The following is a 13878-nucleotide window of genomic DNA, read 5'->3' on the forward strand; positions in this document are numbered from 1 at the left end:
CGATGTTTTCACTTGTAGGAAAAGCTAGAACCAGAGGGCACCATCTTAGATTAAAGGGACGATCCTTTAAAAGTGAGATGATGATGAATTTCTTCAGCCAGAGGGTGGTGAATCTGTGGAATTCTTTGCCGCAGAAGGCTGTGGAGGCCAATTCACTGAGTGTCTTTAAGACAGAGATAGATAGGTTTTTGATCAATAAGGGGATCAGGGGTTATGAGGAGAAGGCAGGAGAATGGGATGAGAAAATATCAGCCATGATTGAATGGCGGAGCAAACCCGTTGGGCCAGGTGGCCTAATTCTGCTCCTTTGTCTTATGGTCTTCACTCCATCCCTTTCATGCAATGCATTTTAGCCTCACTCTGCATAGGCTGCTTATTCTAAAACTCTCCACCAAAGGCTTGGTTGACTGAATATTAAAGTTCTTTAGTTGAAATGAAGAATGCATTATCGTAAGTTTTATATTTATGTGCACAACAGATTGTCAATAATATTACGTGTTACATAGCATGTTGCTTTCAATAGGAATGGACTGAAAAGAAAATTATTTTCTGTAATTTTGTTTAAAACTTAATTTGAACTGTGAATATCGAGAATATTCTAGGAGGAAACTAATTGAAGAACTAATGGAATAAATAGTGAGTTGGAGCTGAATTAACAACATTTAATATGTGTTTCTGAGAGTTCTACCATTTCAGCAGTGCATTCTAAATTAGTGGGGACGATTTGGAGCCCGCACAAGCCATGCACATGATTGCCGATGTCACATGGTTCACGCCCTTTCGTTTAAATAGATTTTAATGTGTTTGAATATCATGAACAGCCCCTCCTTCCCCCACATGATTGCCCCTCACTAAATATTCATACCATCAGATTTGACCAGAGGAGATTCAGTTGAGGGGACCCCGGAGGTAAGCATAGATCTCTGGAGCAGGGGTGGGTGGGAGGGGGGGGGGGGGGGGGGGCAGACATGCCTGGGCAATGCCCTGGCCCAAGGCCAACCTGGCAATGGCAACCTGTGTTGGGGACAGTGTCAGGGGTGGGCCCTATTGGGAGTCTCATGGACGGGGGAGATGGTGTGGGGGGAGGGAGATGGGAGACTGGGTGGAAGAGTATCCACGATACGTCCGCGGTAGCGGGGGAAACCTTCAATACCTCTGTGGCTGGGGCTGGAGACTTTAAGGGGACAATAGCATGCTGGTTGGGGCGCATTTTTAAGATGCCGTCCTGATCTCTGTGGAACTGTTTTATCAGGCCTTGCCCCACCAGAGTGACGATGTAAACCACACCGACTCGCTCAATATATGGAGAGAAAACTGGACCGTGCAACTGAAGAGTTACAGTCTGGGCCTGACACTCTGCCAGATCCTCGTAAGGTTCCGTCCAGTGTCTCACATTTTCAAGTTCAGGAACCTTATTGCTGAGCTCCCTAGTATCAATTTCAATAAACTCCTCGCCTTCTAAAGACAAAATTGTTAAACTGTAAAGATCGTATACCATTTATTTAAACTGAAATCTGTCACACAATTGCATGTTGCTACTCTTCTCGGTGATGGTCTAAATAGAGTACTTAGCGCCTCTCCGTGCAGTGTAGCTTTCATTTCTCCAGGTGAGACAGATTGTGTAACAAGCAAGTTATGATCAGCCTCACAAGAGGAGGTTTAGCAATAAAGGTGTGTTATACAGCATTTTACTTCTGGCAATCAGTGTGGCAGGGGATGAAATTCTAAATCCATTTTGTTTTTTTCAGAAAATAAAAGAAAGTGATTAGTTTCAGTGAAGTGCAAATTTTCAAATTTTAAATTACCACGCAGATGCTAAAGGCTTAATACAGTCAAATCTGTTGTGTCCGCTATTTTTCTATTTTTCATTTCCACGCTGAAACAAACATGAATGTTCCAGTAAAAAGGCAATTTAAACATCGAGTGCAGGGTGATTAAGGTAAACATTTTCAACTGCGCAGATAAACATTTAAAAACACTGTTAAGTAAAACTGATTCTAGTGTTAAATACTTTTTATGTTTCACTTAACTTAGGTTTTTAATTCCAAATATTTTCTTACAAAGAAACTTTAGCGGTCTTCATTTTCTTGTTTCCTCCCTTGTAGCTCCCAATGTTCAATTTTGGGAGGAGAACTTTCTAAAAGCATGGACCTAACTTTTATTCTGTTCTCAATCAAGCCTCAATATCCAATGATCTAACCTGAGTACTTTCCAGATGTAACCGATTTCACCTGTGATAAGTAAAAACTATCTCAATCCTAATTGTCGGCAATAGCTACAGTCCACATTTTTGTGGTCAGCACCAGCTATTAAAAAAAAAACTAAAGGATGTTTGCACTGTCACAAGACACTACAAAAGACAAAGGCTTCCCTTAAAATATGAATTGGTCTGATGACAAAATAGGAGACAACAGGAAATCCCCCTAGCATTTAGAATTTGGTAAAGAAAAGTTACAACTTTTTTATTTAAATCACCCTGTGAGCCAAGTATTAAAGATATAAAGGACAATATCTCTCTGCAGTTATCTCTGTCTCCCCAAAACACTTTGCAGGAAAGGGCAGTAGTATTTACAGCTGTACAATGCAATGCTCCAAGTTGGATCTCTTCATTACACAGCAGCACACTAACCTTAGAATGGAATCTGCAACCACAATATCAATTTTAACAAAGGATTCAGCCCCCTTTAATGAGCCAGTGTAAATAGCACCTGTTCTTCTGCAGCACGGTCAAAGTAACTGACAATAATAGTATATAAAAATATAAATTTTAAATCTTTTGTTGAAAGGCATCCTTCAAGTTCCAGAACATGACATCATTTGAAATCAAATTTATTCAGAGCCAGATGAGGCTAATAGGAGGTTGCACTTCAGTGAACTGTTTAACTGGCAATTGTGTGCAATTGCATGAAAGGCAGATGATTGTGTGTGGGAAAATGTGTCAATGGTAAGATGATGGCATTAGTGTTTTGATAAAAAGTGGAGCAATGTGTCATGGTTGTACTTGACATTGTGATATTCATACGCGGCGATCATGCTTCCAAGTCTTGAAAAACACTCTCTACTACTAGTTTCCAATGCTGTGCTAACCACTTCTGCGAGCTGCTTGTGCTGCATGGATTCTCGACTCCTCTTTAGGCTACTAATGCTGCTGTATGACTGGCTGCAGTAAAAGTCTGCTTCGCTGCTGCAGAACTGGTCTTGAGAGATCGTTCTCCCTCATAATGCCACAACTTTCAGTCCAGGCATGAGCAGACTAAATTCGTAACAAAACGTGGGTTTGAAATCAGGTGATGCTATCAAAGTTACAATCTTTGGGAAGAGTCCAATCCTTTTTAATGCTGGGCCATCCGCTCATGAAACATGCAAGAGACAATACAAGTTTTTTTTAAATAAAAGCTCAAATGAACATTTTTAATATGTGAAGCTTTTCTTGAAAATGCCTGTAGTAGGGCTATGAAAAAGCCCCAGTTATGTTAGAATCTTCTTTCTAAGTTAATATAATTTTAGTGTTGTTTCAACATCTTGAAGGAGCTAAATGGAAATTATAACTTCTTTTGTGAATTATCGAAGCCTGTGCTAAATGGACTGTCATAAATCTTAATTACAATATGAACGATTTGTATCTGTGTAGATTTGTGGAAGCGGATTTAAACTCACTTCCAAGTTATAAAGCACATTATTACAGGGTAAACTCTGATGTGCATGAAGATATGCCTGAAGTTGAAATTACTCACTCATCACTATTCTAACCATGTAAATGGACACCAATTGGAAAAAAATTAAACTGCGCTGTAATTTTATTTACTTGTCTCATTGAGAGACATTTAAATTGCTGATATGATTCTTATTATTTTTGCAGTTAAATTGGGGCAATTTAACTTTCTATAAAAAAATTTTAATTATACTTTTGTTTTGAAGTATGATAGCAGTTTGTTGTTTTCCGATACAAGCAAAGCTGTAAAACAATTATTAGCTACTTTAAATTTGTGCGTAAAGTGTTGCTGATTAACCATGCAATCTACAATCCCAAATTCTATTTTATCAAAATGTACTATTGCCTTTCAATTTACTGCTAAATTGAGACTTGGTACTCCTCTAAATTAAATTGTTTGATTTAAAATAACTTCAATTCTAGGAGGTATATAACCACAGCACACCATCCTAAACACAGTGAACCAGCACAGTAGTTGGGAGTTAAGTGGTTTAAGATATTAAGTGGTAAGGGGTATTAAATCTTCAGGGGAAGGACATGAAAAGGGGACCTAATTGGAGAGGCCCCAAAGTGCAGGCGCAGGGAGTGTGATGCCCAATTAACCCATTTCAAAGTGATGCAGGCAGCATGCAAACATTCTATTGAGTGACTGACCATCTCAGTGAGGGGGGCCCCCAAGTTCATGTAAGGTCAGCACTACTTAAAGCCAGATTGAATCTCTTAAAGGCAAGATGTATTTAGCTACAGCATGGGGTGAAACTGTTTATAAAAAGAGTGGCATATCAGAAAAAAACTAGAAGATGATGCAGCAAGGCAAAGAATGTGCCCCAAGGTTATCAGATGATGTACTAGAGTTCTTGGTACAGGAGGTGTACAGGAGGAGAGAGATAGAGAAAGATTCTTTTCTACCAAGGGGCTAGGAAGCCCACCAGACAAGTGTTCAGAAGGCAGTGATCAATGCCAGAAGTCTGGCCCTGAGGACCTGAATGCAATGCAGGAAAAAGTCTGATGACCTCATACAAGTGGTCAAGGTCAGTGAGTGCATCTTGCTGTGCCACTATGCCCTACTACCGTGCTCCATTCATCACGTCCGCTTCACTTGTCTACCAACAATCTCTATCAATCATGTCTCATACCAAACATTCAGAGCCTCACCTCACACTCACATACTTAGCTCTGCTGCATGCCCAATACAGAATGACAGAATTGTTGAGGATAGGAGGCCATTCAGCCCATTTTGTCTGCACCAGCTCTCTGAATGAGCAATTCACCTAGTACCATTTCTCTACCTTCTTCCCATAGCCCTGCACATTTTGTCATAGAGACATAGATGTTTACAGCATGAAAACAGGCCCTTCGGCCCAGCTTGTCCATGCCGCCCAGTTTCTATCACTAAGCTAGTCCCACTTGCCTGCATTTGGCCCATATTCCTCTATACCCACACTGCCCATGTAACTGTCTGTTTCTTAAAGGAAAAAAATTGTATGCGCCTCTACCACTACCTCTGGCAGCTCATTCCAGATGCTCACCACCCTCTGTGTGAAATAATTTCCCCTCTGGTCTCTTTTGTATCTCTCCCCTCGCACCTTAAACCTATGCCTTCTAGTTCTAGACTCCTCTACCTTTGGGAAAAGATGTTGACCTTATCTATGCTCCTTATTATTTTAGAGACCTATAGGTAACAGTCTAATTTTCTTTGGAATGCCTCAATTGAACCTGCTTCCACCACAATCTCAGGCAGTGCATACTCGCTGTGTGAAAGTTTTTTCCTCCTGTCACTTTTGCTTCTTTTGCCATTTACGTTAAATCTATGCTCTCCCATTCTCGATCCTTTCACAAGTGATATGGAGATGCCGGCGTTGGACTGGGGTGGGCACAGTAAAACGTCTTACAACACCAGGTTAAAATCCAACAGGTTTATTTGGAATCACTAGCTTTCGGACCGCAGCTCCTTCATCAGGTGATACTGTATTCTTTATTAACTGTTCTCTCAACCTTCCCTGCCACCTTCAATGACTTACGCACAGAGGTCCATTTGCTCCCGCACCACGTTTAGAATATTACCCTGGACTCTCCATGTTCCTTCTACTAAAATGAATCACTTCACATTTCTCTGCATTGTACTTCATCCACCACCTGTTTGCCCGTACCACCAATTTGTGTAATAATAATAATCTTTATTGTCACAAGTAGTCTTACATTAACATTAACACTGCAATGAAGTTACTGTGAAAATGTATCTATGTCCTTTTGAATTTCTACACTATCCTCCTCACTGTTCAAAATGCTTCTACATTTCATATGGTGCACAAATTTTAAATTGTACCCTGATCATGCCTAGATAATGAATATATGTCAGAAAGAGAAGGAATCCCTTCAGCAGGGAACTCCACTAGAAGTCTCCTTGCAGCCAAAAAAAATCCATGAATCACTACTCTTTGTTTTCTGCCACTCATACAATTCTGTATCCATATTGCTAACAGTCTTTTATTCCATGAGCTATACCTTTACACACAATTAAGTCAGTTGTGTGGCACTATATGGCCTTTTGGAAATCCATGTACACCACATCAACAGCATTGCTTTCATCAACCCTCACTGTCACCTAATCACAAATCTCAAGCAAGTTTGTTGAACATTATTTTCCCTTAAGAAATACATGCTGGCTTTCCTTCAATGACTTACGCACAGAGGTCCATTTGTTCCCGCACCACGTTTAGAATATTACCCTGGACTCTCTATGTTCCTTCTACCAAATGACTATGACTATTAACTTTGTCCTGGATTATTGTCCGTAGAAATTTCTCCACTATCCAAGTGAAGCAAATTGGCCTGTAGTTGCTCTGCTCGACTTGACACCATTTTCTGCACAAGGGTGCAACATTGGCAATTCTCCAATCATAGAATCATAGAATTTACAGTGCAGAAGGAGGCCATTCGGCCCATCGAGTCTGCGCCAGCTCTTGGAAAGAGCACCCTACCCAAGGTCAACACCTCCACCCTATCCCCATAACCCAGTAACCCCACCCAACACTAAGGGCAATTTTAGACACTAAGGGCAATTTATCATGGCCAATCCACCTAACCTGCACATCTTTGTGACTGTGGGAGGAAACCGGAGCACCCAGAGGAAACCCACACACACACGGGGAGGATGTGCCGACTCCGCACAGACAGTGACCCAAGCCGGAATCAAATCTGGGACCCTGGAGCTGTGAAGCAATTGTGCTATCCACAATGCTACCGTGCTGCCCAATCCTCTGGTACCACCCAATTCTAAGGAAGACCAAAAAATGATGTCCAGTGCCTCCACAATTTGCATTTGCACTTCCCCTCAGTATCCTTTGGTGCATTGCACCAGTCCTTGTACCTGACCAAATTTAAGTACAGTCTACCCAATGCCTCCTTCTTAATATTTTCTGAATTACCTTCTCTTTCACTCTAGCCTTGGTAGAATCTTCTTCCTTGGTAATGACAGATGCAAAGTATTAATTTGTTACTTCAGGGATATGCCCTCTGCCTCATGTATAAATGCTCTTTTTATCACTATTTGGCCCTATTCCTCCTCATACCACCCTTTTACTATTTACTTGCCCATAGAAGACACTGGGATTCGCTTACAGATTTTCTGCACATCGCATAACTTGCAAACACTGCCAGCTAATCAAATGCAACAGGCACAACATCCAAACACTTTGCAACACATTCAATGACACACTTCCCTCTTTCTTGCTGGACAAAGTGGCCCATTATAGATGGCAACAAGAACTAACCAGCAGAGCACAGGCACTGCTGCATTTCCATGGAGGAGATGCTGCTGATCATCACTTAGGGAAGTAGCCACTGAGGCCACAGTCAGTGGACCAGCTGAAACTATCTAGGGTGATGGTATTTCCCTGCCTAACCTACCATCTCAAATCATACTTCTCCCTCAGCCTGCAATCTGTTATGCTTGACATTATGTAGATAGTGTAACCTCTTGCTTCCCCCCTTTCCTCATCATGATCCTGCCCTTGTGCTTTTATGCTTTCAAATACCCAAAAAGTTCCACCTGGCCAGGCAATGTTACAGGAGGCTGAAGGCATAAGAGGAAAAAGAGACTGAGAGCAAAGAAAGTGTTACTTGATCTGGCAAACACAGGCATCAGTGGAGATGCCGGCACTGTACATACTGTGGAGGGTAATGTAGAGGCAGGGTCTGTACATGGTGAGCATGGGCATGAGGGGGTGCAGACAGGGGGGGGGGGGAAGGTTAGAAAAGCTGCAACAGTGGATGGTGAGAACACGCATGAGTTCTACTGCAGAGGAGTCAGATGTGGACTTTCAATAGAGTGGCATTTTCCGTTTGTTACTTTAGATTTTCAGCATCGCATATTTTGCTTTTGTATAGGGAAAGGCCAATGGGCATGCAGCCAGAAATGGTGGGTGGTCTAGAAGGCCTGCCAGAAAATCTGCTGACACTGCCAAGGAGAATGGAGGAGTCTGGCCCCAATATGCCACAGGTTTGACACAGAGCTTTGTGGCCATCCCTTCCAACATGGAGAAATGGTGGCCAACAACGTATAAACATTTGTATGTACAACCATCATGCAGTTTCTGATGGCCAACACCTCCACTGCAGCAGAGGCAGGGTTACGTAACATCGGAGCGCTGCAGTGGAAGCACACATTGAGGTCATGAGATCTCAGGTTGGTGCCCACAGGCTCAAACTGTTACCATTATGGGTGCGGATACCAGCGATTGCAGGCTCCCGAAGCAGTCCAGCAATCAAAGCTCCAACAGATTATTTGAATAACTGAGGCACCACCCACAGAGAGTGGCAGTGGATGTGTAGCACAAATCTGTGGCCTTCTCCGAGGATAATGGCATTGGTCATCCTACCCTGACACTTCATCAATACTCTTGCGATTGCCTGTCAGCCAGCTCAGCTGCTACTGCGAATGCCATGATAGTGCAAACCGAAGCCTGGCTTTCTAGACCCAGAGCTGCTTCAGGGTATCCTGTGATGCCATCTACAGTCTTCTCCGGTGCAAGGTCTTCTACCCGCCATGCCGTAGCAGTTGGGGTAGCACTGCATAGGAACATTGGGCAAGGCAAAGCTGCCCACAAGACTGCCACAAAAGGATTGAACTTGTTGAGTTTTGTGCAAGGTATTGTTTTGTTGAATGAAGTTGGAATGAAAGGGTTGTGTTGTTTATTTCAATGTTGTGGCCAAGATTTGGTCTAAATGAGTAGGAACCTGGGGAACTATTGACCAATGAGCTCTGATGTATCATTCAGAGGAACCAGAGTCGGATGATGTCTTACAGACAGCCCATACTGGATATGGTTGCGCTGGCAATCTCCTCCCTTCTTCCCCCTCCGCCTGAAGTGTCACAGAATCATGGTGACAATTGGCCTTAAAACAGCCAGGTTGTGGAGGTTACAGCAGAGCATCAGGCATTGGAGCACCTGATCAAATGAGTACTGGCAAGCTCCTCCTATGCGCCAGGGGCAGCGTTGCTTCAGCTCCCCAACTATCTGGTCGTGGCAGCGTGGTTTCCATACTTCTGGCAGATGGGATATGGAGGGGAATTATTAGCTAGATGTAGAGTGGCTAGACATTGCCACTCAGCAACCTCTCTCTCTGGTCTGATGTGGTAGCTGGAAGGTTGCTGGAATATCAGAGCTGTGCATGGTGATTACTGCCAGGATAGGGGGCATTCACAAGCAGAATGTACTGAACATGGTCGCACACCAACTGCACATTCACCACATGGTAGACTTTGCAGTTTCGGTATATCTCACTATTGCCGTGCATACTCGTAAAGCCACATGTATCCAGTTGCCGGCACTGTGTGCCATGCAGGGCAGTAACCGTGTGCATGTTCCTCCTACTTCTGCTTGGAGAGAAGTCGATAAAGTCCCCTTTCCTGAAATACAAAAACCTCCATCATGCTTTAATGCACCAATAGACAGTGAATTGCACAATGTTAGTCCTGTTCAGAAGCTGCTGATCTGGTTCCAAAAGGTGACCGAGTTCTGTGGCCACCTCAACAGCAAATCATAGCTGTCTAACATACTGCTCCTGGCTTAGCTGGAGATAGAAATGCTCTGAGAGAGCCTATGTGGCTCCTCACCTACCTTTCTTCTTTCCGCTAATATCTGGTCTTCTTTGCTACATATGAATAATCTCGTTCTCATGCTGCAATCCAATAGGGATTTCTACAAATTGGCAGGGGTGGGGGGGGGGGGGGGGGGGGGGGGGGGGGTGCTGTAGTGCTGCTTCACTCAAAGCCCTGGAGTCACAAGAAATCCTTCACATGAGCTGCACCGATCTCTGCAAACTTCATTATTATCATCTCAAAGCACCCAGCACTTCCACAAGCTCAGAGTCAGCAGAAAGTGCTCGGCAACTAATCCGCAACTTGTGGTTTCTCCCTTTAAATTGTGCTGCTGGACACATCCTCAGCTGTTTGTGTTGAGTGTTAATAAGTGCGGCGAGGTCCAAAGTGGTAGGTCTGGCATTAAATCAGTGTGAGATGCTGGATAGCATCATTTCGGCCAGCTCTGCATTCTTCTGGGTGTACACAGAATAATCATGTTAAAGCCCTCGCCAAGATGATGCGCAGTTGCAGGTCACTCCAGAAGTTGGCGGAAATGGCACGGATACTATTTTGTTACTAAGACTACCGGCCCTATGGAACCAAACTTTGTGGAGCCATGCAACTGTGTCTTGCTCCAATCATGCTTTCTGCCAACCGAGAACAGAATGACACTGTATGCCAAATTCATTTGATGCCTTCACCTCTTCAAATATAATCACGTTCCCAGTTGAAGTAAACTGCGCAGAAAGAAGATTCCCAACAATAATAAATAGCCGGATAAGAATGGTTAAAATGGCTCTCTGCAACATACTCTTTCACAAGCCAACACCTGAGTGTACCCAAAACCTTCAAGAAATGGCTTGCAATCTGAGCAGCTGCCAGAGTTTTTGTCACTGAAACTGCAAGCTATTGAAACTGGAATTGTTTTGCTCTCAACATGAATGATTCAAATGCTGCACATTGAATCTGAACTCTCATACTTCCATGATAAACTGTGATTTAAGTCAGAGCAGAAACTAACGCTATTTGAAAATATATGAAGCAAACGTAAAGTAAATCCTGCACACTTTGCCGAACAATTTCTGGCCTTACCTTCTTTGACCAGTTAAAAACTCCTAAAGTGCAGTGGGATAGATTTTCATCTTTGTTGACCTGGCCTTTTCGCTCATGGAGCCAATCACCTGCCTCTTTATAGAATGCACCTGATGTTCATTCCATTGATTTTGAAGGAATAGGAATTGCCCAGTTTTATGGGGGATGAGTGATCCATTTTGTCACAGTGCTGAATACGACAATTCAACACGGAAGCTTAACATTCAATGAGCAGAAGGAATACTGTCTTGGAAAGGCTTTCTCAGCTGGCAAGTTCTCGCGCCACCAAGTTAAGAAAGGAACCCACAACAAGATTGTTGCGATAGTGACATCGTCCCATCATCAGCTGAGGCTGACCCGATTTGGTCTAAAAGCACATTTTGTTGGGGGTGTAGTAAGGGGGGGGGGGGGGGGGGGGTAGAAGTGGTAAACTAATATCTTAGTCACTCTGCCAAAGTTGCATATAACATCTTCTGCAGTAGGAACTTTCCCCAGCAGTTAATACAGCAGCATTATAACCAAGTTCTAAGGTTGCTTGGAAACTCCCCCACTGAGTTGTTATTGCCCCATTAAATGGTGGAACGTCCATCAACTGGAGAAAGTCTCTGCACTCATCCTGTTTAAAAATCTTATGAAGTCATGAAATTTATCATTGTGCTTGCTCAAATAATTTGAGTGACATGACTGTGGTATTCCTTGTCTGTGCAGGACTTAATAGTCCAAATATCGACTTTGCTGAATGCCAGATTTTTATTCTTCACAACTCCATGGCAAGCAACGTAGGCATGAAGTGAATGTGTTATTTTGCATAAAGATTTGAGGGAGTCATGATGCTGTGTCTTGGTGTTCATGGTATAGCTCACGTGGCAGCTTGCGCCTCTTTAAGCTTTCTTTAAAGAATGGCTTAAGAATGGCAGAGCTACTGGTAATTAAAATGATTTCAGATGTTCAAATAAGAAGCCAATGCTAAGCTGAAAGAACAGGTACTAACTGGATGAACATTTGTCGGGCTATCCTTATGGTAGTTTAAAAAAAGCATACATTTTAAGCAGGCTGCCTGTTCGTGGCAACGTTGCAGGCTGTTCATGCTGAAAGATTAATCAGGGCACAGGATTGCACACAAGCAGATGTAACACAGCATTTTTATGCCTAATTGTGAATTGACAAAAAATTGCTGTATTACACAGCAAAAACATAACACCAACATGGTGGCGATAAAGGAATTAATGGGTTCTTCAGCCAGGAGCTGAACTACATTCTTATACCCCAGACACAAGAACTGTACTATACATGAAATACAAAGCCCCGAGATATCAAATGAGGTTTACTTACATTAACAATCCACGATTTTGGTACAACAGTTGATGCTCCTCTTGATTTAAGCAGAACAAAGGACAAGACTAAGCATCTATAACAGTATTAAGTTAAGTGTCAAGCAGATAATTTGAAGCATTTAAGAGTAGTTGCGAAGAAATAAATATAAAATAAAGTAATTTGCACATTTTGGATGCATAATAAACTGAAAGAAGCATACCTGTGTATTTCCAGATTGCTGTCATGAAATAAACTAGCCGGCAAACAAAGGAACATATGTGAATTTTTTCCTTCAGTGCAGAAATACAAAGCAAAGAGCACACATTTGATCTCCCATGCTTAATGAGAAAAGGAACTGCTACAATAGACGGTAACAGACGATCCACATTGCTTCAACTCAAGTGCGATCAGGCATACTGGTACCCTGCAATGTTATCTGTTCCTCTAAATTCCAGTGGTTTCCCTAAGCAGCATTAACTGCATCTTTACAACTTGGTACATGTAGTAAATTGCTGCCGCTATTCCCAAACATCACCTGAAGCACAGCCTTTCTCTCCGGTTCCTTTCATGCTGCCTTGGCGTAGCTTCAGCATGGGATTAAGAGTCAGTGCCCCTGACAACTATTGAATTGGTCCAGCTTTCAACAACCCCAGCGGACTGACAATCCTATCATCGCGTGCATCCGCTTCAACTTCACACAGCAACCTTCCTTGTGCCACAGCTTTATAGTCTTCTGCCCACATTCTCCCCTGTAGTAACGTGTCTTCCTGCTTAGAGACAGTGTGAAATGAGCTCACCGCCACAGAAGAAAAACAAACCCTGCACACAGATATTACACATGCAATGTTGTCACAGACCTACAGCCGACAGCAGATGCATTGCTCGCTGCAATACTGATAACAGTGCAAAGCTCTCTCTCAGGCTTGGTGAGGAAATCTGTTTGCCAGGGTTGTGTTGTTCCTGACCTTTCATTTATCAGCTCAACGTGACCTATTGTAACAGCTACATAACCATTTCCTATAGTAGAGTACAGCGTGCGACACACGATCGCTAGGTTAACTGATCTGATGGATGCTAAAACAGATTTTAATAAATGTTAAACATTCTTGTACTTTATTCCCAGTATAATTGTGGCTCAACTATGTGACCAATATAAACAATTAAAGAATCATCACAAGATACAGCTTAATAACACCAGTATAATTCTGGAAGATAATCACAGCTTGAAGATTCTTTCCAACAATGCTGTAAACCAGTAATTAAGTAATTAAAATATACACCAATGAAATATCCACTTATACATAATTATTTGAACATAACTACTTTTTAATTATGTTTGGGAGAATTAAGATGGATTATTTTAATGAATATCCAATGCATGTTTTAGAAAGTTCAAGAACAAGGAATTATGCAGAGGCTGGGCTTCAAAAAATACTGTGTAGAATTTGACCAAATCTCACTCTCCACTCAGAAACACCTTGAATGGTTTGCCTGATATGATTTTATTATGTGACGTTCAAATGAGCAAGTTTACAATGACAATTAACATAAAGTAGTCATTTTAAATGTTACAATTGGCTACATTGACAGTCGAGGCAAATTTTAAAATATATCATTTTGGTGCAGAATTTCACTGCAGTAACACACAAGGGGGCTAATTTTCCCGTCCTAACCA

The 13878-nt window shown here is 42.3% G+C and overlaps 1 protein-coding gene across 6 annotated transcripts in view; it reads right to left on the bottom strand.

Annotated features, from left to right (window-relative positions):
• Positions 1 to 13129, bottom strand: part of LOC119974369 (protein unc-13 homolog C-like) — a 532106-nt gene extending 518977 nt beyond the window's left edge. For 4 of the 6 annotated variants that reach the window (XM_038813157.1, XM_038813155.1, XM_038813152.1 and 1 more), the window contains exons 1-2: positions 12424 to 13129; positions 12222 to 12261 (exon numbers count right to left, since the gene is read on the bottom strand). The gene's annotated coding sequence lies outside the window, so the exon portion shown is untranslated. Of the gene's footprint in view, positions 1 to 12221; positions 12298 to 12423 lie in introns of all 6 variants that reach the window. The other 2 variants (XM_038813154.1, XM_038813153.1) reach the window with 2 other exon arrangements.
• Positions 13130 to 13878: the final 749 nt, after the last annotated feature.

This window comes from Scyliorhinus canicula, chromosome 12, assembly GCF_902713615.1.
Source record: "Scyliorhinus canicula chromosome 12, sScyCan1.1, whole genome shotgun sequence".
NCBI lineage: Eukaryota > Metazoa > Chordata > Chondrichthyes > Carcharhiniformes > Scyliorhinidae > Scyliorhinus > Scyliorhinus canicula.